The sequence below is a fragment of the Cuculus canorus genome, chromosome 4, assembly GCF_017976375.1.
Source record: "Cuculus canorus isolate bCucCan1 chromosome 4, bCucCan1.pri, whole genome shotgun sequence".
Classification (NCBI taxonomy): Eukaryota; Metazoa; Chordata; class Aves; order Cuculiformes; family Cuculidae; genus Cuculus; species Cuculus canorus.
In genome coordinates, this window is record NC_071404.1 from 47,834,269 (window position 1) to 47,855,513 (window position 21,245).

The following is a 21,245-nucleotide window of genomic DNA, read 5'->3' on the forward strand; positions in this document are numbered from 1 at the left end:
ATTCCCAGATGATGTGGGTGGCTTGGCTAGGGCTGCTTTCACATCCAAACACTGACCCAAGGTCATGAGTGAGACAACTGTAGTCGGCCATTTCCTGTAACAATTTTGTGGCTAAAACCCCCACGTGACAATATTTGCTGTTTGTGAGATAAGGAAGTCCACACTTAGCCTGCTGACATCTGGGGGAGCTGAGGAGATGTGCAAGCATGAAAAGGGCCAAGAAAGCTCTTGGGTTTCTCTCCTAATACCCAGGTTTTACTTGCTAGAGGATACAGATGTTGGAGTTACTGCATTTATAAAACCCTTGTTGGCAGGTGTGGTTGTGCACTTGCTGTCGAATATAAGAGATTTCTTAGAGTGCACCTGGCATCTTCCCCCCAACTTTTGCTTTAAGGTTCCCAAACGTTTGTATCCTTAGGGGTTTTGGTGCAACCTCTTGGCAGAGAGAATTGATTAAGCTGGGAAGTCAAGTTGATCTCAACAGCTCCATAAAGGGGTGGGGGGCAGGTTTTCCCCTGGTCTGTATCCAACTCGCTTTGCCAAGCACAATCTTCCCCTGTCCTAGAGATGCCGTTCTTCAGGGGAGCAGCTCTGCTGAACCGCTGCCACTGTGGCAGTCTCATCTAGAGCACACTGGATTGCAAATTCTGGATGCAGTGAAAAAGTTAACTCAAGAAGTTTGTTAAAAGTAGATCTACCACCTCAAGAGGATAGATGAGAGTTTACCCGCTCTCATCCTGGCCAAGAGGTCCCTGTTGGGGAGTATGGGCTGCCAGAGTTGTCCAGCTTCCAGAGCAGGGCTGGTGATGGACTGAAAATGTTTACTCTGAGGCTGTTCATGTATTGAAGAAGATCCTTGAGTTCAGGCCACGCTTAGCTCATGTCCTTGCTAATCCTAAAGTGAGGCTCTGTTGCCAACTGAACATCAGACAACAGGGTGCTCAGAGGAACAGCTGAGACATAGGAGCCTGAAAAAGATAATGAGCAAAAACGAAGGAAAACCAAGAGCAGCTAGCTTCTTTCAAACCCACTGAGGATGGTTCAGCCTGCCGTATGTCCATGTCTCTGTACGGATGCTGTGAGGACACCCCACATTCTTGCTTTAGATGTTTGCCAGGCCAGCCTCAGCATGGAGGATGCTCTGGTGAAAACTGCCCACAGCAGGGTAAGATGTGCAGAGTAGGAAAAATGTCTCTGACAAACCTGGGGAGGGTAAATGCATGCAGGCAGTACTTCATTGCTGGAGCAATTTTTTTTCTTTGGTCTTAAATGTTGCTCTTGCAGGCACTCAAAGTGAAGAGTGACCTATGAAAGATGTATTTTGCCTTGCTTACAGAGGGCAGCAGGAGTGCAGGAGGGCAGGAAGACAGAGTGAGTCATTTCCCAACAGCAATCAGCATTTCTTCCTCAGTTTTCCCTCCACCAACTATCAGCAAATGGGCTTACTAAGAAACTGGGTCTTTGGGTCACGTCTATTGTCTGCAAGGAATAAATGGTACTTCCTCTTAGACACGTACCACGGAGTTTCCTGTTACGCTGTAGTGTTTCCCTAGTGCTCTACAACAGGGCATCGACATTCCTTCTTACATATCATGACGCTGTTTCCACCACTGCCAGCATAACCATCACCATACTCAAGGGTGAACTTGGTTTCACAATACCTTCTGCAAGCTTATGTGTGGTCTGAGGGCAAGAAGGGCATCTGTATGCAGTAGGAGGAGATTGCACTAAGGACACAGCTCTCAGCGGCACCAGGCACACCCTGCACCCCTGGGAACCGCACAGAACTCTGCCATAAAGCCAGCAGCACTGGGCTGGGTTGTTATGCTCTCAAACTCCCCTGGTGTTTCCACAGGGTTGCTCCTGCTGGGCAGTTCAGCTGGCTCTAAACTATTACAACAAAACATATTTATGCCCTTGTTTCTTTTTGATGGAGCTAAACTTGAGGCCATTTGCTCTGGCCCAGCAAGGTTCTGCTATGCTGCAAACAGAGAAGCTGGCCAGCCAGTCTTTATCCTCCCCCTTGGAGGGGTACTGTGCCAGACAGTTAGCTGTCTTTAAAGACCTGCTATTGACATTTATACAAGGTTTTAAAAACAGAAAAAGGGTGTCTTTGTTGAAAAGTAATTGCAGCTGGCATGGTCCTTCGGTACAGATAAGTCAGAGCAGCCACCAAGTTAAGTACTTTGGCTCCTGGAACAGGGATATGGGCAAAGCCTCACAGCTGATGCATTAGTCACAGATCTCTGCTCTCATGCTGCTATAGAGTCTCAAGGGCAGGGTAGGATCACACTTCATAACCCAGGAGAAGTTTGCTCAAAAGAACTTAAGAAGAAGGTGAAACATTTAGGATAGCTCCAAAAATGCTATTGTAGCTTCCAGCTATTGCTGGTGTGGGGGTCTTACTGAGACCAGGGTGATGTCTTAATATTTAATGAATCCTAGATAGATTCAGGTCGGAAGAGATCTCTAGATGTCTGCTCCAAGAAAGACTACTCCCACAGCTAGCTGAGGTCACTCAAGGCCTCATTCATGTGGATGCTGATGATCTCAATGATGGACATGCTACTACATCTCTGTGCCCTGTCCTACACCTGCACTGCTTTCCTGAGGAAAAGACATGGTCCTCAGGAATCAAAGGAACCGAGCAACGTAGCAGTTTTGCCAAAGCACCCTGTTTGTTCCAGCTCCTGGCCAGATTCAGGACAGAGGGATGTGAGGGGACAAGGTAAGCGGCCATAGGACAAAAATATTTCAAGACTAGGCAAGTCCTAACCCATGTACAGGTTGGGGCAAGGGACCAGCTGCTATTTGCATGCAGCAAGGTACTTGCCTTTCCCCAAGGCATCCTGCAGTAAAGGGTAGAGCCATATTTCCAGCACAATTGCTATAAAAGCCTGCTGCCAAGAGGTGAAGACCTCAATTGACCTACAGCCCACCTTCCAATGGTATCCATTAAGGCAAATCTGAGTAAACCAGACCCCAGCTTCCTCCCCAGCAGCACTCAATATCCAGCAGTAGAGAACTCATAATCTCCTGCACCTGCTTTCCATCTTTATGCTCCCTGTGAGAAAAAATCTGGACTGTTATTAGCAGGAGTGTAATTCCTAAGTGTCAGTCTGGTGACACTTCAGTACTATGGAGACAGACACTTTTATAGGAAGAAATATAATAGTTCTGTCTAGCCCTTCTCAGAGTTTTATGGCTGTTCCACTTCCACAGAGCAGTCTCCTGGACACCTGGCAGGTGTTTGTGATTTATTGGCATCAGGGTGACCATCAGAAATGCAGATTTTTTCTTGATCTATGAGTTCAGCCAAATGAGTCGTTAATGGTGTTGCAAGTCAGGGTTCAGCATAGGCGATATAGTGACGCAGCACCTTCTACCCCTTAACCAACAGCACACTTGCTCACTGGGGTAGGAGATGTTGGAACAGGTCTTCCTCTTGGGCTGAGGACCATCACAGCTCAGCTTTACTTTCTCCAGGAAGCTGTCTCCAAGCAGATCAACTCACAACAGGGGACAAACTAAAAATAAATAAATCTATTGGACCTTCCACTCCTTCATGGTGGTTTCTGCAGGAGAGCTTCACTTCAGAGACTGGAACAATTATCACTTGAATGCTTTATAGCCATGCAACCAATTATAGTAGACACGTACTAACTTTAAAGTTGGTGGTCAACAAGATCTCTTAGACAACCAATGAATCTACACACAAATCTTTCAATGCTTCTCAATGCCCTGCAATAACAACCCAGCACTGGTAAACAGCCATAAAAACAGCAGGGATGTACTCACTTGGAGCTAATAGCAGGATGACTGAGCATTTTAGTAATTTTTCCTTTTTTTTTAGTTTTGGTGTTACTGCAAGGAAACACAGCTTTTGTTCAGGCAAACTGTCTTGTGATATTTCTGCTAAAAGGTATCCTGTTCTAGTCTAAAATTGAGAAATTGAGTATTTATAACAGTTTAGTACAAAAAGGTTTTGTCATTACTTTTCTGCATAAAAGTGCATTTAGCATTTAACTCTTTACCTGAATAAATACAGGCACTGCACATATGACTCAATGGCCCACCCTGAGACCTCAAAAACCCACAGCATTCTTAGGCCACTTAGAACTCTCAGGAACCAAGGCTGTCTTTGAGCTGGACATGATGTGAGATGGCTCCAGCTGCTAATTCAGGATCACTTTGGAGAAGCTGTGAAGGAAAGCAGAGTTATCTCCCTCTAAAATAAGAGCAATATGAGCTAGCAAGGAAAGAAGATCTCCAAGGGTCTTGTCTTGGCCACAGTAATGCCTGTTGGATGCAGCTGAGCTCTGGGTGAGGGGACCAGGAGCTTGCATTGGCTGTTCTCCTTTGGCACACTGGCAACATGGAGCAATTCAACTGCGCTGGGAAAATTCCACCCTTGGCCTTAATGTGACTGGATGGGCAAGCAGCACACTGGCTTCTCCAGCCACCTCTGGCTCTTGCTTCTCCTCTTCCTGGAACAATTTCTCAGGATGGGGGAATAGGACCCTTGGTGTTCAGCTCCTTTGCCCATCTGTTGGCCCATATGGTCATGGGGCATAGAGGTAGCCTGGCAGATGACACCCCATACCCACTTCCTCACCACTTGCCCTCACCTCCCTAGCCGAGGATGTGCTTATACATGTGGAAGTGACACAAGAAAGGCACAGAAATTCATACTGATGTCCAGTTATCGAACTTACATTAAAAACACAGCAAGCATTTGTAAGGGCGTGGGGGCAGCCAGCTTGTCTACATCTTTTGCTATTGTGCTACCTGCCAATAGCAGAGCAGGTCTGCCTGACTCAGATTAGGTCTCAGGTAATGTGGGAGCAACACTGTCTGCTCCTCTCTGCTGCCCTAAGAGCAGAGCATTAACCTGCCTCCCACCAGCCAGGCAGAATCATCGACAGGCAGAAAGCAGTGCTAAAGTTACACTCAGGCTGATGCACTTCATGTTGTGCACATTGACCAAACAGGTCTCATGCAGGTCCCCAGGTTGACTTTGTGCTGTTTGGTAAAGCCAACCCTTCAGTTGCCTGCAGCCTGGTTTATTCACTTGTAGATGTCTGCTAGACCAGGCATTATTTCGGAGTGTTGTAACTTGTCTTACTGCTGTGCTGCTGTCTTGTAGCACGTGTTTCAGAAAGCACAATAAACCAAGTGGGGTCCTTTCAGCACAACCTGTAATTCTCATATGGTTCCCCAGCTCCAGCAGCAGCATGAGCCAGAACTGGCAAAATAGGTCTTCTTATAAAGACGGCTTGCTTGGCTTCATTGCGGGTGCCAAGCCAAATTCTGGCCACATTAACCAGCCTTCAAATAAGCATATAGCTCCCCTCCAAAAAAAACCAATGGGATGTGAGAAGTCACAGCTCCTGGTTACCTCAATGAAGCTAAATACCCTGGGTAAGGCTATAGGATGGGCTACACTCCTACTGAAGAGACAGAGAAGCCCAGGTCATGAGGAAGTGGCAGGATCAGGCTCTCTCTTCTGTCATGGAGTGGAGAATGTGGTCTCATCTTGTAAGGGCTGGGACAAATTCCTTGTGCTGTTACACAACTTGGCATCAGAAACACTCACTCCTATTCCCTGCTGTGTGCTGGAAGGGCTAAGTCAATCAAAACTGCAGTGGGAGTATGTTATCTTGGGAGAATCCTGCCTCATGGGTGAGTGTCTGGGATGCAAAAAGTGCCAGCATGCCTGCAGACTGCGCCGAACTGAGCCAGCACAGGCTCTCAGGTCTTCTCTGCCTTAATCAAGCTCATGCTCAGCATTAAAGCACTGCTTACATCTCCAGATGTAAGCCGTGCTGCAGAGGTGCAGCTGCTTTAAACACCCCTAAGCTACCTGTCAGCTTGAGCTATGCTCTTCATGGGGCTGCGAATGGGCTGCAGGTCAGTCCTGACTAATGCTCTTGGGCTTCTCTGTCTCAGTGGTGCCTTTGCCGAATGGGGATACAGGATGGCATTCTGGCACAGCACACGCAGTTAATCATCTTTCCTCAGCCTCAGCCAGCTCCTTACAGCAACGCCCCCAGCAATGACAGACAACTTCCCCCATCATATGTAGGAAGAGCGATAGAGAAAGAAGGCCTCAGCCCTGCTTTTTAATTAATGAAATGAGAGATCTGCTGCAGTCTGGAAAAAGCACAGGTCTGGCAAGACCCTGAAGCTCCACCCTCAGGGAATTTGCATTTCTGACACTCAATCTGCCTACTTGAGAGAATACACTGCCAGGATGAGCTGCAAGCAGAGAGACTTGTGAGCCAGTTCGGTGCAACTTACTCTTCATAAGGCTCCACTCAGCTCTAGCTGCAGCCAAACAAAAGCAAAGGCTCTTTTCTTCAGAAGTACACATCAGGTCATAAGCTAGCTTCGAGCTGTATTTTCAGCTCTGACATTGCTTTTCAGCTTTGCTTCTTGTGTTTGTGCTTGGCTTCTTCTCCCTTTCCAAATTCCAGTGGTAGATTGCCTTTGTTTCCTTAACGATGTGAAGGAAGAAGAAGTTTGGATATGGTTATACAGGAAAAGAGCAGATGCAGTTTATATGCAACTTGCACCATGGGGGCACTGAGAACAAATACGAGCCTCAAACGCATATGAATCTGAATCAGTACTCAGATTTTTCTATGGGGCAGCTGACCCCGCAAGAGGAATGGGTTAGCAGTGACTAAAGGGAGTTCCCAGATCTAGTATAGTACCTGGGAAAAGACAAGATGGACAAATCTGAACCCTGGGGAGATCTCCAGAATTCATACTTTTCCATTGACCAGAGGAGTTATCCCTTGTCAGAGGAGCGACCGCTTGGTACAGAGTGGCTCCATGGCCCATCGAGCTGTAAATACAGCCCACGGGAACCAGACCACTCCAAACCGGTGCAATTAGTGAATTGTGGGGATGAGTAATCATCCAAAGAGCTTTCTCCAGGCAATACAGGAAAGAAATGTCACCAACCATGTGAAAATTGAGACCATATGCTTCTAGGATACTTTCTGAGAGGAGTGCGCTTGACAAAGCTGGAGTGAGTTCATGGCTGGTTCCCAGGTCAGACCCCAGCACAGCAGTCCCTCCTCTTCTGGTCCCAGGGACTCTCCCAACTCTGGTCATTATTTTCACTGCAGCCACTGCCTACTTTTCTGCACTACCTAGTGAAAGGCTGCAAGTCCTTCAAGGACAAGATAGAGCTTGTGCTTTGTTTGTTTGTAAAAACAAAAGAATGCTAGAAAAAAAACAGATGCTGGAGGACCGCCTCTGGCCTCCCCATCTGTGTATGAAGGCAACTCCTCCACAGCAGCATCCTCCTCTCTTTCTGCTGAGCAGGTGGTGTCTGGGCCAGAGTCACAGATGCAGGTTCCATTTTCGGTTGAGCATGCAAAGGAGAAGCAGTTGTCTGGCATAGCCCATGCCAGAAAACCTTTGCTATGCACTTTAACAGCTGATCTAATAACACAGAAGTGCTGGCCCTGGTTCTCTGTGCTTCATTCCCTGAAAAAGGAGGACAATTGTTGCTTTTTCTTTTCATGAGGAAGCTGTCAGACATAACCTGGCACCTGAAAGGGGCTTGTTCCTCCACAGTGCAATTAGTTTTTTGGAATTTGGGGTGCTTTCACATCCTAAAAGATGGCATTTTCTACCTCTTGGGACGCCTGAACAGCCTCAGCTACAGCTCCCACATCTCCAGAGGGCACGCACCAAAGGCTGGGAAACTGGGAGAAGGCAAAGTGAGCCCTAATCAAGCAAGGCAGCTAGTTATTATCAGGCAGCTATTTCTACTATAAGAAGCCCTAGAGCAGCAAAACTGCTCGCCTCATGTATGTTCATTAGCAGCATGGATAAGAGCAGCATTGATTGTAGGCTATAATTAGATCTCTGGGACCTTTCTGGACTGGCTTTCTCTGGCATTGTGCTACTTTGAAAGCACTTCCAATTTCTTTTCTCATTCTTTTTTTTTCTTTTCTTAATGGTTGGGATGGCATTTCCCTATTCAGCAGATTTTGGATGGTTTCTGTTTCCTCCATTGTGGCTTGCAGAGCTCTCCCCAACTTGGTGCCACAAGCCCCACACCACAGAGTTAGCAAAAGCTCCATTGTTTGACTGCTCCTCATCCCTTGGGCTGTAGAGTTGGCTAGACTGTAGCTCTCTTCTTAGCACTGCATGGCTAACCTGCCAGGCAGCCCTCTCTGCTTCAGTTAGGTCGCCAAGACACAGTTTTGTGAGTATCCTCCTCCTCCTCTGACTTCGATTTTCCTGGAATCACTCTTAGCATGTTCTGCACAGCCCGCCTGGAGCACTCCCAGAAGGGATGAATGCAGTAAGCCAGCTCTAAGCATGTACTCTGGGAACAGTGGCCTACATGGAAATTATTACTCCTCCCCGGAGTGCTGGAAAACAGCTTCAGCATCCAGTCAATGAAAATAGGGGAGGACAAGTGAAGGGAAAGAGCAGCAGCACAAAGGTCTGGTGTTCACATGTCGACACTCCACCCAACGAATGGGACCCCTGAGTCTCTCTGCTTCTGGCTTCGCCTCCAAAACACTAGTTTGTAGAAGTCAACTGATAAGCAAGGTCCTGCAATGGACATGGGCCTTCTAGGTTGCACCACGTTCATCTTTTTCCCATCCACAGACTTCTCTGGTATCTTCTGCTGCACTGCCCTAACAGCAGCTGGGAGGCAAGGGCAAAGGTGCCTGCAGCCCAGCTGGGGTTGCAGAGACGGAGGTAAACATGCAAACCGAAGCTTGGCTGGCCCATGTGCTGAAGGAGGGTATCTGAGCCCTGAGCAAGTACATTTATGCCTCTGGTTTTGAAGCCAAGATCAAGTCAACTGAGATTAAAGCATATTTTTGAGTGGCACTTTCTTTGAGGACAGAAATTCACCTAGGACAAAGCATGTTGGTGATGAGCTACTTCTAGGTTTCCTGCACTCTCATTGGAGACCTGCTAACCTCATGCTGATGTGTAACATGGACTAAATATACTGCGTGCCTGCCTCTTTCCATTACCTGCAGGCAGCAATACAAACTCTGACCCACCCAACATAAGTTAATCGTGTTTTTTTCTACAATGTCAACATGAATTTTATGCTATTGTTTGTGCTTCAAAGCTGTGTGACTCATTGGAAGGAATTTTATCTTTATTCCATGGCCCCTCCTTCCCTTCCTTTTCTCTTCCTAAATCTTAAATGGCTTTTCTGCTAGTTTTAAGTTAAAGCAGTTTAAAGTTAAAGCTATGCTCTGAGAAATGACTTGGTGAAACTGGATTTGCTTACCTATGAAATGTGTTCCTTGTGCGAGGTCTAAGCCAGATCTGCTGAGATAAGTGGCTCTCAGATGGATTTATTGCTTATTACTCCTCTAAATGCAGGACTAACCAGTCCAGCAAATGGAGCAGGTGTTTTATTCTGGGTGATTTTATAATTACCTGTATCAGCTCTGCACGTGCAAACCACAGTACCTAGCCAAAAGGTTATCACTGGAAGAACATGACATGGCTGGACTTGAGAAACTTGATTATAAGCAAGAGGTGAAAAAGAAATTACAAGCTTGAGTTTCAGAGCCCAGCACAGATTCTGACACAGCTCACGTTGATTAGCAGCTGAAAATTTAAGATCAAGATCTCTGTCTGTGGGTATGGCAGGAAGAAGTTCCCCAGGCTGAGCAGCATGAATCAGATCTCACCGTTGACCTTCTTTTATAAGTAGGTGATTTTAGATCCACAAAGGCCTTTTGGTACCTAACTCCTCAACTCCCCTATAGGTCTCACATTTTCTAGAGCAGCCAGTAATAAACCAGGCCTGACCATGCTGTCAAATAATATCTAGCACAGAATTTCTCGAGCAGTAGGACAAGAATGTTTCTAAGCAGCAGGGGCTGAGGACAGAGCCTCTCCTGAGATGACCATGGGTTTTCAGCAAATTGGTCCAGCGGGAAGAAGAAACAACCACTACCATTTCTGTCCCAAGGCATTTGACAAGGCAATGCATAGTTTGCACTGGAGCCAAAGTCCATTAGTTTAGCAACAAAAAGCCAGCAGCACCTGACTTTCTCATGTAACCTGATACCACTATTTAATGTCTGCAGCGTGAATTATTAACAGAGTTCCACCCAATGCCGTATCACTGGGAGGCTGGAAAAATCACCTGCTTTCAAGGGCAGGTTTGATTCCCTTCATCTGGCCTAGACTCTCTAATTCCCCCCTATCTTAGCCTTATTTACACTTCTAAATTCACATGCATGGTGTGTGGTTTACCGCTCTTCCATGAAAAGATGAACAAGGGGATGAAGGTCACTGCTACCACTCTCTTGGAAGGGTAAAGCTGAAAGGGAGGCAAAGAGAGAGAGAGGGTGGTTCTGTTTTCTTTTGATAAAGTTTGGCACTGAAAATGCAAACACCTAAAAAGAAATTGGATGTTTAAAGGACAGTATGACAGTGACAGGTTTACATGGTAAAGACAAATCCTCTCTTAGACACATAGAAACTCACGTCATCTGTGTCTCTCCCAGGCCACTCTCACATGCTCCCACCTTCCCCTTGCCCTGCACTCCTCTGGCAACCTCCATGGTAAAAGCCCACAGTTCAAGTGTCTCATTCCCCTCCTGGCCTCATCTACCCACCTCTGCTTCCCTCTGGAAATCCACTGCTGACTGAGGAGCCCATCATATAATACCAGGGGCCAAGCCATGGCCCGGGTTTCTCCTGAGATGTCCGCAGCTAAGTGGTACTTGGACATGTGGATGCTTCTGCTGCCCATGCAGGCTGAGCAGCAAGCCATGCCATGACGTGAGAAACGTGACAGCCATGCTGCTCAAGGGCCTGGCTTCCGCCCAATAATTGGCTTGAAGAAGAAAAAGAAAAAAATTGTTTGCAAGAATATCGTGGAGAGACATCAAGATGGGCTACTAATAATAGGCAAGACATAACCTGCAGGCCACATGTCACAGGGCTTCATGGTGAGGCTACTGTGTGGTATGTGCAACTCGATGGACCTTTGTGGGGAGGCAAATATAATCTTCACCCCTTTGGGCCTCAGCCTTTACACTGAATATCCTGCTCCTTGCCAGTCTTCTTGGGAAACACCTCAGGAACCCCAGGAGGGTTTCTCTCCCTTCTACAAGTGACCTTCACTTGATCCTGTGCACATCCCCAACCACTGCAGAGGATGCTGCAAGGGAAAGGCACCATCCTTCTTAATCCTCACTTGGCTGAGCTGCCACACCTCAACACAGACTAAAAGAGCACTCAGGGGCTGTGTGACCAGGCAAAGCTGGTTGCAAATCCAAGAGACAGCAAGTTGGACTTCCCTCTGTGGCACATGGACCTGGGCCCTGGTGGAAACAATGCATTAGGCTGGTGATCTGCCTGCCTCATAGTCATGGAAGTCCCTCCATCCTTAGGACTGCAGATCCAGATGCTTTTCCCCCCATTATATACTGCATTTATTTATAGCACCTCAATAATTCTTCTTGCCTTGTTTTCTGGCCACCGTCCTAGTTTTCCAGGGCAACTTGGGTTGTTATTTCATGCCATGATCAAAATCTTGGAAAGTTATTGCAAGTGAGTGCCCTCATGTTTAGATGTGCAGTCTCAAACTCCCCTTTACATAACTCTCACTTTTGCACACAGACCACAGCCCTCTTTTTGTGAGATCCACCCTTCTATCCAACACCTCACAGATCTCTGGTGGTATTATACCCAGCACAAATCATTCTTCCATGAAGTCCAAGCGTCTCTCTTTCCTGCCAGCACCATACAAAGACAATAGCCTGCTCCTTCCCAGCAGAATTTTCTCTTCAGCAAACCACAACTGGCTCCTGCTTTACAGCAGCAAAAGCAGATCTATTTATTTCACTGTGTTACTAGGAAATGAAATTATTTAACAGTATTTGCCAAAATATCCTTCTTCCTGGGTTTCAGTATGACCAGGAATGGGAGGAAGATGCTGCTCTAGTTTGATCTACTTGAAGAAGTATTTGGTGTGCAGCTAAAAAGCACGGTGCAGTTAAACAACAGCAGGACATATCTGCCAGTTGCATTCAAGAACAAACACATCTGCCTAGAGAATCTGCAGAGCCTCCTGGAGACTGCTGTCCCAGGGAACAGCTCTTGAGGCCAGCCTCTCGCTTTTCACAGGGTAGCCTCCAGGGAAAACCCAAATGCTCACATGGCAACCATCTTCCAGAACAGCTTCCAGCACTACTTGCTCCCCAATACTGTCAGGTGTCTCCAGGCAAGGGGCAGAGGCCAGCAAGGACCCCAGCCACACGTGTGAACAAAGCCTTGGTGTTAGACCAGGAGTGGGCATGGCCTCGGGGCCGACTCCATCCATGTGTTCACTCTGCTGAAACAAGGTGCTCTGCACAGGACAGACACCTCGGGGCACAGCTGATCACCTCCCCCTTTATGGAGAGGAGACAGAAAGAGGCCAGTGATCTGTGGGACAGCTGGGCAGGAGGACAGGAAGGGCTGCCTGGGGAAGGCTGCAAAAGGCTGATAGGGAAAGGTGGAGAAATCCTGCCCTGCTACCCAGCCCCTATTGGCACTTCCAATACACGACCACCAGGAAAACATCTGTCGGTTGGTGAGAGGGTGTGCCTTCAGGCTGGAGGAGAATAAAAAGACCTGGAGAAGGAGGCCTAAGGCCAGAAAGGCAAGCGGAGATACCTCAGCACCACTGAATGGGAATGAGAGGAGACAGACTGAAGGAAATGGCAGTGGGAAGCATTTTCTGTTTGCACCACATGCCCTCACAGGTCTGAGGAAGGAAAGTAGGGTTCCCCAGGCTCACCATGGCCATACTACTCCATCATAGTGCTCCACAGTAGAGGAGAGTGAGGAACTAGTGAGAGGTCACTCCCCTGCCGAAGATAAAACAGCAACCACAGATGAGAATGCCTCAAGGTGAGGTAAGATGCACGCTTCTCATTTGCCCAGCAAGCAGCTCTGCTGAACAGATTGTCCTGAGAAAAGGAGAAGAAAAATGTGTGTCACACCCTGACCAGAAGCCAGACAGCAGCTCACAGTCACATCAGCTGTCATAAAACTGCAAGATAACCTTGTGGCTTAGCTGAGCCAAATCCTGTTGCTCTGAAATTAATTTAATAAAGCATATGCAACTCTAGTCAGAAAGGTCATGCGGAACATCCCAAAAGAGAGACAAGTTTTCTCAAAGTTGCTTGTAGGGTAGGTTAAGAAGGCCTTCCTTAGATGACCATGAATGGTTACCAAAGTATATGGCAGCAGAATCAGCTGTGATTTTGCTGGAGCTATGTGGGCAAAAAATTCTCCCCATGAAATAACCTGAAGTTGCTTAGGAGAAATCCAGCCCAAAGTATCCCCTCAGCCTTGATTCACATGTACTTTGACTCTGCATCCTGGTTTGGTGAGGAAAGAGTGAAAACTCTGTAGTTTTCTCATCACAAGCAAACACCTCCCTATAAGGTATTTGAATTTACCATGAGAGAGGCCTGAAGGTTTGCAGGGAGTTTTGCCTGCATAAAGCACAATGGTGGCTTTCTCCCCACTGAAACACAGACGTTTGACTTAAGCCTCACGTTTGCTCTTCAGGGAGTATTGTAACCAAAAACAAGGATTAGCATGGAAAAAAACTACTCTGTGGGTACTGTGTTGGAATTTGGGGCTTCCTTGACTCACAGCATTGGCAGAGCATTCCAATCTGGACTTCAAAGTTGAACTCAAACCTTGGAAGCCTCAAAATGCCAGTGGGACTTGGGCTCTGCAGTCTTGAAAGGCTCTCTACCAGGCTCTGAGCCTGCTCCTCCTCATCCAGGGCAGGATTATTACTGCTTGTTGGCTCCAAACTTTTCCTCTGGTGAGAGCAGTCACATTATCTCCAGCCGGAGCAGGAGATGAATGAGGAATGAACAGTTTCCATCCCTCAGCTGTTAACCCTCACAGCGGAGAGAGTTGAGAACTCACAGGATACCTGTCCTTCCCCTAAGCATGAATCCCAAATTTCTTTGTTTTTTCCCAGGAGGAGATGGAGAGAAGACAACTCTCTTTCCTACCACTTCCACAGCACGGGACTCAATGATCTTAAAGTTGTTTTCCAACCTAAATGAGTCTGTGATTTTGTGAGAACGTGTGCCAGCTATTCCTTCCTCTGAGATAAGACAAACAGAGCCCATCACAGACATGGGATGCCTGTGGCAGCCATCTTGCCTGTCTCCTGTCTCCAGCAATGTCAGATCTGTGATGCTGTTAATTGAAACCACTGTCTTGCATTGAGGTAACCAACACCAATCCACAGCCCTTCCACGGTGAGGACTGATCCAAACAAGCCAGGCAGCAATCAGTGCCAAGACCTGGAGAAGGGAGAAGCCTGGAAAGGCAAGAGAAATGACATTTCTGAAGATGTGAGGAAGAAATGGTGTATCCCTTCAGCAAGATCACGGGGTTGACACTTCAGCCTATGAAGACATGAAAGATGCAGCGCTGGGCCCTCGAGCAGAGGACCCAACACTCCTACAGACAGCAAAAGCCCCACCAAAAGAGGTGTCCAGCTGGCTGCCCTCAGAGCCAGCCTGGAGGATCTCAAAGGACTTCGAGATGAAAGGAGCAGTAAGCAAATCAAGGGGTCAGGCAGAAAGCACCAGTGCAGCTCCAGGCAGCCTTCTGCACAAATGCTGAGTGCAAGACAAAGAGACAGAGAAGAGGGAAGTCTGGGCATCTGCCAAAGGCCACTGAGGAGTAGTTTGACTGGGAAAGATCATTCCTACAAAGCTCTAAGGCCTAGAACCACTTTTCTGGGTTTGCTATTGCAGTGGGAGGTATGTGGCAAGCTCCCAGTCCAGTCCATGCTGGTGGACTGGAACATGACCGCAAAGGAATGCTATGAAGCAAAGGCATTCACAAGAGATTAAGGACATGGTGGACATTTTGGTGATGATTACCAGGTTTTAAGCCTGTTGGCAAGGTTTCCACATGTGGAATTTTCCCTGTACAGTCATCTGATGGGCTCTTGCTGGAGCCAGAATCCCACCATCTTCCATATAGGGAATCAAACCTTGTGTCACTCCCTGCCCCCCCTCCCCTGCATCTCAAAATCCTGTTTAAAAATAGGATGTTTCTGAGTTCAGTCTCCCCTTGTGAAAACCATAGGAACAGTTGCTATCCAAAACAGTGTTGTCATGAGTTGAGTACACTGAAAGACACTAGAAGTGGAGTGCAGAAATCCAGTGACCTCAGGAGCAGTAAGAATGGCTGCAATATTACTCTCTCGCCATTAAAACATGTTGCTTCATCAGCCAGTGCCTGCTGAAAGAGACAAATGCTTTTTGATTATTCAGCCCCCAAAGTCATTAAGTAGACTGGTACCAAGCTAGCTGAAGTCTGACAGCTTTGGTTCTTTTTTAATTTATTTAAAATAATGCTACATTTCCTTAAAAAAAATCTTTGCTATGCAAAAGAGTGAAAGACAAGAATCCATGCTTAATTGGGTCCCTGCATGTTTGGCTTACATGCACTTTAGGAGAGAGAAGTATGCAAACATGGGAACTGGGCCAACATTTGCAAAATTAACGAGAAACCCCTCCCACAGTCACTGCTTCCACAGAAGCAACACCTCCCATGAATTTACACTTACACAACCAACCAACTGAAGAAAAAAGCATGCAGTGTGGTCACTTGTACTTATCTTTCCTTTCCTTCTTCCTCCAGCAGCACTGGAATAGCAGGTCTGAGCATCTCAGCCTATGATGCTGTGAGACAGAAACAGGACAGTTGAATAAGCTATCTGTGGTCTTTCTGTCAGTCAGATCTGCCCTGGTCAAACATGGCTTCTAGGGAGGTCAGAAGTCTGCAGGAAGGACAGAACTGCTGCAGTAGGCTTTCAGTCTGCTGCAGCAGAAAACACCAACGCAACTTCCACTCTAAAGCAAAAATGAAAGCTGAACATACCAGTGGTGAGAATCATAGAATGGTTTGGGTTGGAAGGGACCTTAAAGATCATCTGCTTCCAACTCCCCCCGTGATGGGCAGGGACACGTCCCACCAGACCAGGCTGCCCAAGGCCCCATCCAACCTGGCCCTGAACACCTCCAGGGATGGGGCATCCACAACTTCCCTGGGCGACCTGTGCCAGTGCCTCACCACTCTCATGGTGAAGAAATTCCTCCTTATGTCTAGTCTAAATCTGCCCCTCTCCAGTTTATAACAGTTGTCCCTAGTCCTATGATTTCACACTCCATGTGACTTAGTGTAGAACCAGTGGTGGTAATAGATTCCCTGTCATTGCTGGCTCTTCAGAACAGAAAATCCGGGCTGAAAGTACCAAGATTTAGGATGCTCATTTTTCTCCATGCCACTTGCTATCAGCTCATTGCAGCAGTTTTCAGCCCATTCCCAGGAAGGCGGCAGGGGAGGAACTCCAAATCTGAGATGATGTGACCTAGTGCCAGAGCCCCACAGCAACTGTAGGTGAACACTGGCTAGCAACACCACACACAAACATACCAGTGCGGGATTCAGCTGAGCTGCTGTCATCAGGCCTCCATCAACCTGAAGGCATTAGTGTTAAAAAGTATCTAGAGCCCTAAAGCCTTGTGTGGCAACACCAAGAAAAGAAATTGTGTCCAGTACGAAGTCTTTTCTTTGAACACAGACAAGGGACTGGCCCTGAATTTCTCAACAACCCTGAAACTAAAAGCTTTGTTCTTGAATGTTATTTTCTACTAAGAGCAATCCTTAAACAGAATGTTTTCAGCAGTGCAAGTAGAAACTATTGCAGCTGGCTTAAGCTATGAACAATCATTGTGAAAATGCCAACAATGGTGCAAGTGGCCATTGGGACCTACTTTCTGGAGGTTACTGCCCTCAAATATATGAGTGTTTTTCATCCCACTGCTCTTTGTTCTTGCCTCTGCAAAAGGTTGCCTTGAACTCACCTGGCCAACATTTTGCTTCAGTTACAGCTAGAAATGTCCCTGGGGTGATGAGGGTCTCATCTTGAGAAAGGTCATTGCAAAATACAAACAAGCAGTAAAGAACAGGGGGCACTGACTTGAGCATGCACAATGTGGAAATTTATCCTCAGCTGACTCTTATAAAGTACACAAGCAAGAACACAGTGCCTCTACAAAACTGATACATCTGAGGGTTCTGCAAATACCTGAAAATGGGAATAACGGGTGGTCTAAACATTACTTTGGTACTTTCTTATATTTTCCTTGCTAGAGATCAAAAGACTTTCTGTATATGAATAAAGCAAGAATTCTCCATTTCAGTAGTCCACAGATAAATCAAGAGCCTGTGGTATCAAACGTCGGCAAGTTTAGAAAAGAACTCGGGGATGGGAAAAAAAAACCCCAAAAAACACACTAGCAACTTGGGAAAAAACTCCAGTGTTTTTATAGGAGCCTCAGGAAAGGCTAGAAGTTAAAACTGGCCTGAGCATCTCAAGCAATGCTTACAGCTACACATACTGTCCTGCTTTTTCTGAAGAACTGGCTACTAGCACGGGTCATAACTTGGGGGCCATTAGTCCTTCTTACCTTTGAGTCTTTAGGTGACCTTGGAAAAATACTTGGGGTCACCTTGGACACCTAAAAAAGGACCACATAAAGGCAGTGAGCAAACCCCTTAAGTTCCATGTCTTGCCTTGACCCTTTCCCCAGTCTTGCCTCTTTCTGAGCACACGCAGACTGTCCCTGCCTGATGTGCCATTTTCCCGGGTGTCAAGAGCTCAGAAGTACTTTGAGTAAAAGTTGGGAGCAGCGCTATTTCTCCACACCCCGCCTCTCCCCAACAGGCATGGCTCAGAAGAAAGGCATGTCTCTGTCCTTTACCATGCACCATTTATAGTCCTGTCCAACGACTGTTCTTGCCTTACTGGTGAGGAGTGTGGTTTTCTACAAACTTATTATTTTGGGGGCTTGTTTATACATAGTCACTGCCTTTTGCTCCAGTTTGTTAGCATCTTTCTTTCTGAGGTCCTCAAAATTGACACTGTGCTTCTGATACAAACCTATAAGCACCAAGCAGAGGGAAACTAATCATCTTTGCTGCCCTTGCCACCTGGGAGTGAGCTAGGCAGGAAAAATCCCCTCTGAGGACTAAAGACACATGGCCCTAGAACAGCAAGCATACCTCTGGGCTCATCCAAGAACTAGAGTGAAGCTGGATGAGCACCACCTAGAACAGTGCTTAGAGGTGTGGTTACTCTGAAAGACAGACTGCTACATCTCAAAGCTGACAATCTCTGCAGAAGTCAGGGCAGCAGCCAGGAGAGAGGATATTATTCCGGACACCAAATCACCAATAACAAGGCCTGCAGGGAAGGCTTAGTCACTGGCAAAGAAGCATCTCAGTGTTAAATTTATGCTGGTATTATCCATTCAGACCCTTTCTTTCTAAACTTATGTAACCCTGTTCTCTGAGCTCCTTGCCACTCACTGAAGACTCCTTTTCATATTCAGCCTGCCAGTACTGGAGTCAAGATGAACTGGAACGAAACCTATAGCTTTGTGGAGAGAGGGTGTCCTACAGTCATCAGAAAAAGCAAAGAGAAGGGAGAAGTTACTGACAGAAACCGTGCGAGGATTTGGATTCTGAGAAGTGGGTACCCAGAACAAATACTATGGCCAATGGCAAGATGATGACAAGGGATAAAAAGTGCCATCAGGCCGAACTCTGGGAAGGTATTTCAGATGGCAACCTGAAGCCAGCATTCCCCCTCAGCTCTTTATTCAGTCTCCTCTAGGACAATGTTGGCTACTTTACACGTTTGGCATTGGCAAACTGGTGAAAGATTTTGCGCTTGATTTGCCAGGTAAAAGGGGACCGGTTTGTAGTGATGCTGTCACACAAGGTCAAAGTCACCTGTGAAATAGTGCAGGCTCCAGGCGAAACACAGAGACAAGCCCACAATTCCATTAGCTGCCAAACTCAGTAAGCCTTTGACTGCAGCATTATTACCTAAATTGAAGGGTAGCAGGACTAGCTGTATTATTCATTGCAAGCAAACTCTCTGACAAACCTTAGCCCTGCTACCTGTTAACAGACTGTGGGCAAACTGCCTTTGTGTTTACAGATGTTTGTTATGCAGAAGTGTACGAACTGTTCATGCAAAGCACATTTCAGCCTAGGAGCTGTCTGCCAGTCCTTTACTTCCGCAACTCCCTGTCCATGAATTGTACCCTGTCCCAGATGACAGAGTGGCATCCCTGCTCCTTGCAGTACCTGTAAGTTCTGCCCGTAAGCAGAGGAGTGATACAGCCCTGGGAAGAGGAGGAGGATTCTGCCTGTGAACTGTGTGGGTAGATTTTACCGTCTTTTTTTGCAGATGCTTATGCGTGTGTTTGCTTGTATACGTTTTCCACTCTTTTGTGTTTTCCTCCTTCTCCACTGGGGGGTTTTGCCTGTGTGGGGGAGCAGGCAGGAGATAGTGCTGAGACCCCATCCCTAGCTGCCCTTCTACTGCTGTCCCTCTGTTTGCAGCCAGCACTGTCCCTTTCTGCCTTCAACAGTCTCCCAGCCATTTCCAACTCTCCTGGCTAAGTAATCAAAACAAAGCATGTGGAAGAGGCTAGCGCTGTGCTATCAGTGTTGCAAGAATGTCCCTTTGAAGCCTTGCACTACCCTTTCTAGAGGCAAAGCTCTGTTACCAGGTACAGTCTCTAGCACAGAACTGTTTTCTGGGAAGAGACTGGCTGCTCCCAACTTATGAAAGTAAAATAAAGTGCAAGAATGCTTCATTTTTCACTTTCTTTGCTTTTTTGGGGGAGCATTTTCTTTTTGTAAGGGAGGGCCAGTTCTCTTGCCAACCCCTTTCTCCTGTACTCAGCCATGTAAGTATCTTGCAAGGCTGGGTTCACTGCCTAGCACTCTAGTTTGCTCCACTTGTTCTTGTGTAGTTCTTGCACAGAAAGCAGCTCTGTCCTGCTCATGCAAGAAGTGCCTTTTCATGTTCTACCAGTGGAAAGGAGACAACAGTCTCATAATCTGTGGTTTGTGCAGACAACCACAGAAACAGTTTGGCAGGCAAAAGTTGCCCTGAGAAGGAGCAACACCTAACCCTGAAAGCACTAAGATGAAGCATCCCAAATGAAGCATTTCACTCTAGGAAAATGAAGAGCTGAAATCCCTTCATCCCAGCTGAAATATTAGACTTGCATCAAATCACTACCAAAAAAATAAGCATAACTCTTTACTTTCTTCATGAAGTTCTTGAGAGACTCTTTCCACTTCGAATCAGTTCAAGACTTCCAAAAGGTCAAAGGCGAAGTACCTTGATCTGCAATTGAGGACTTTGGCAAGTAATTGATTTCCACAGCTCCTCCACTCCTCCTGTGCAAACAGGCGGTACAGCAGAAAGTGATCCCAACCTTACTAGTCCTATAGCAGCTGTCACTATTCCTTTTCACTGAAATGCAGAAACTAAACAACTGAATCCAGATCTAGCTGTCTTCCTCCCATGCTTTTTGGGAAGGCTAGTGAGTGAGGCAAGCAGAAACTCTTCCTCATTTCCCAAAGCCTTTGGTGTTTGGGAGATGATGTCTTAGCCTCACAATTGCATTCCCTCTCCTGGCTGCCCGAAATCCCTGCGTCTCTCTAGCAAGGGCTCTGTGGAAGCTCATATGCTGCATAGCAGTAGCACAGCTTCTACCTTCCGGCTAAGTCAAATTAAGAAGCAGCAAAGATAGATGGGACAACTCATTCTCTGGAGGTACTTATCTCTTCCTGTTAAGCTGATTGGGCCATGGGCTTGCTCCAGAGGCACCATTCCAGTCCCAACACACAGGTATGAGCAATAGCCCTACTGGAGATATCTCAGGTCTCCAGGCTGGCCTTTAGCAGTGCTTCAGAAGACAGGAGGACTCCTGCAGGTCCTATATGCTATCTGCAAGCCTTGTTCAGACAGCTCATATACCAGAGGGCACAAGACAGTTACGTTTAAGTAACTAAATCTTTCCCCTAACAGGCCCTACAGGTCTAATTCTTGAAGAGTTTAAGATAGAGTGAAGTTATGTGCTGTTTGTGCCAAGCTCTTCTGAGACAGGAAGAAAAAACGTTTCATTAGAAACAGGACTAGAGTGAAAACTATAAATCTATGGCAAAGCCAGGAAGCAGGAACCATTTGAATCAATAGGCAACCTTCTATCTTCTTGAGAAAACAGCCTCCTAGTTGGTCTCCGTTTGTCCATTAAACACTGCCAAAACTGCATACTTCATCAGTCTTCCTCGAGATGTTCTGTAGGCTACGTCTGGAAAGACTC

General features: G+C 46.8%; 2 protein-coding genes across 5 annotated transcripts in view; one reads left to right on the top strand and one right to left on the bottom strand.

The window, feature by feature from the left end:
• Positions 1-21,245, top strand: part of PPP1R3B (protein phosphatase 1 regulatory subunit 3B) — a 35,212-nt gene that overhangs the window by 7,863 nt on the left and 6,104 nt on the right. The window lies entirely within an intron of this gene.
• The window catches only part of ERI1 (exoribonuclease 1), a 30,615-nt gene continuing 21,193 nt past the window's right edge, over positions 11,824-21,245 (bottom strand). For 3 of the 4 annotated variants that reach the window (XM_054064588.1, XM_054064591.1, XM_054064590.1), the window contains exon 8: positions 11,824-15,731. The gene's annotated coding sequence lies outside the window, so the exon portion shown is untranslated. The remainder of the gene's footprint in view (positions 15,732-21,245) is intronic. The other variant, XM_054064589.1, reaches the window with a different exon arrangement.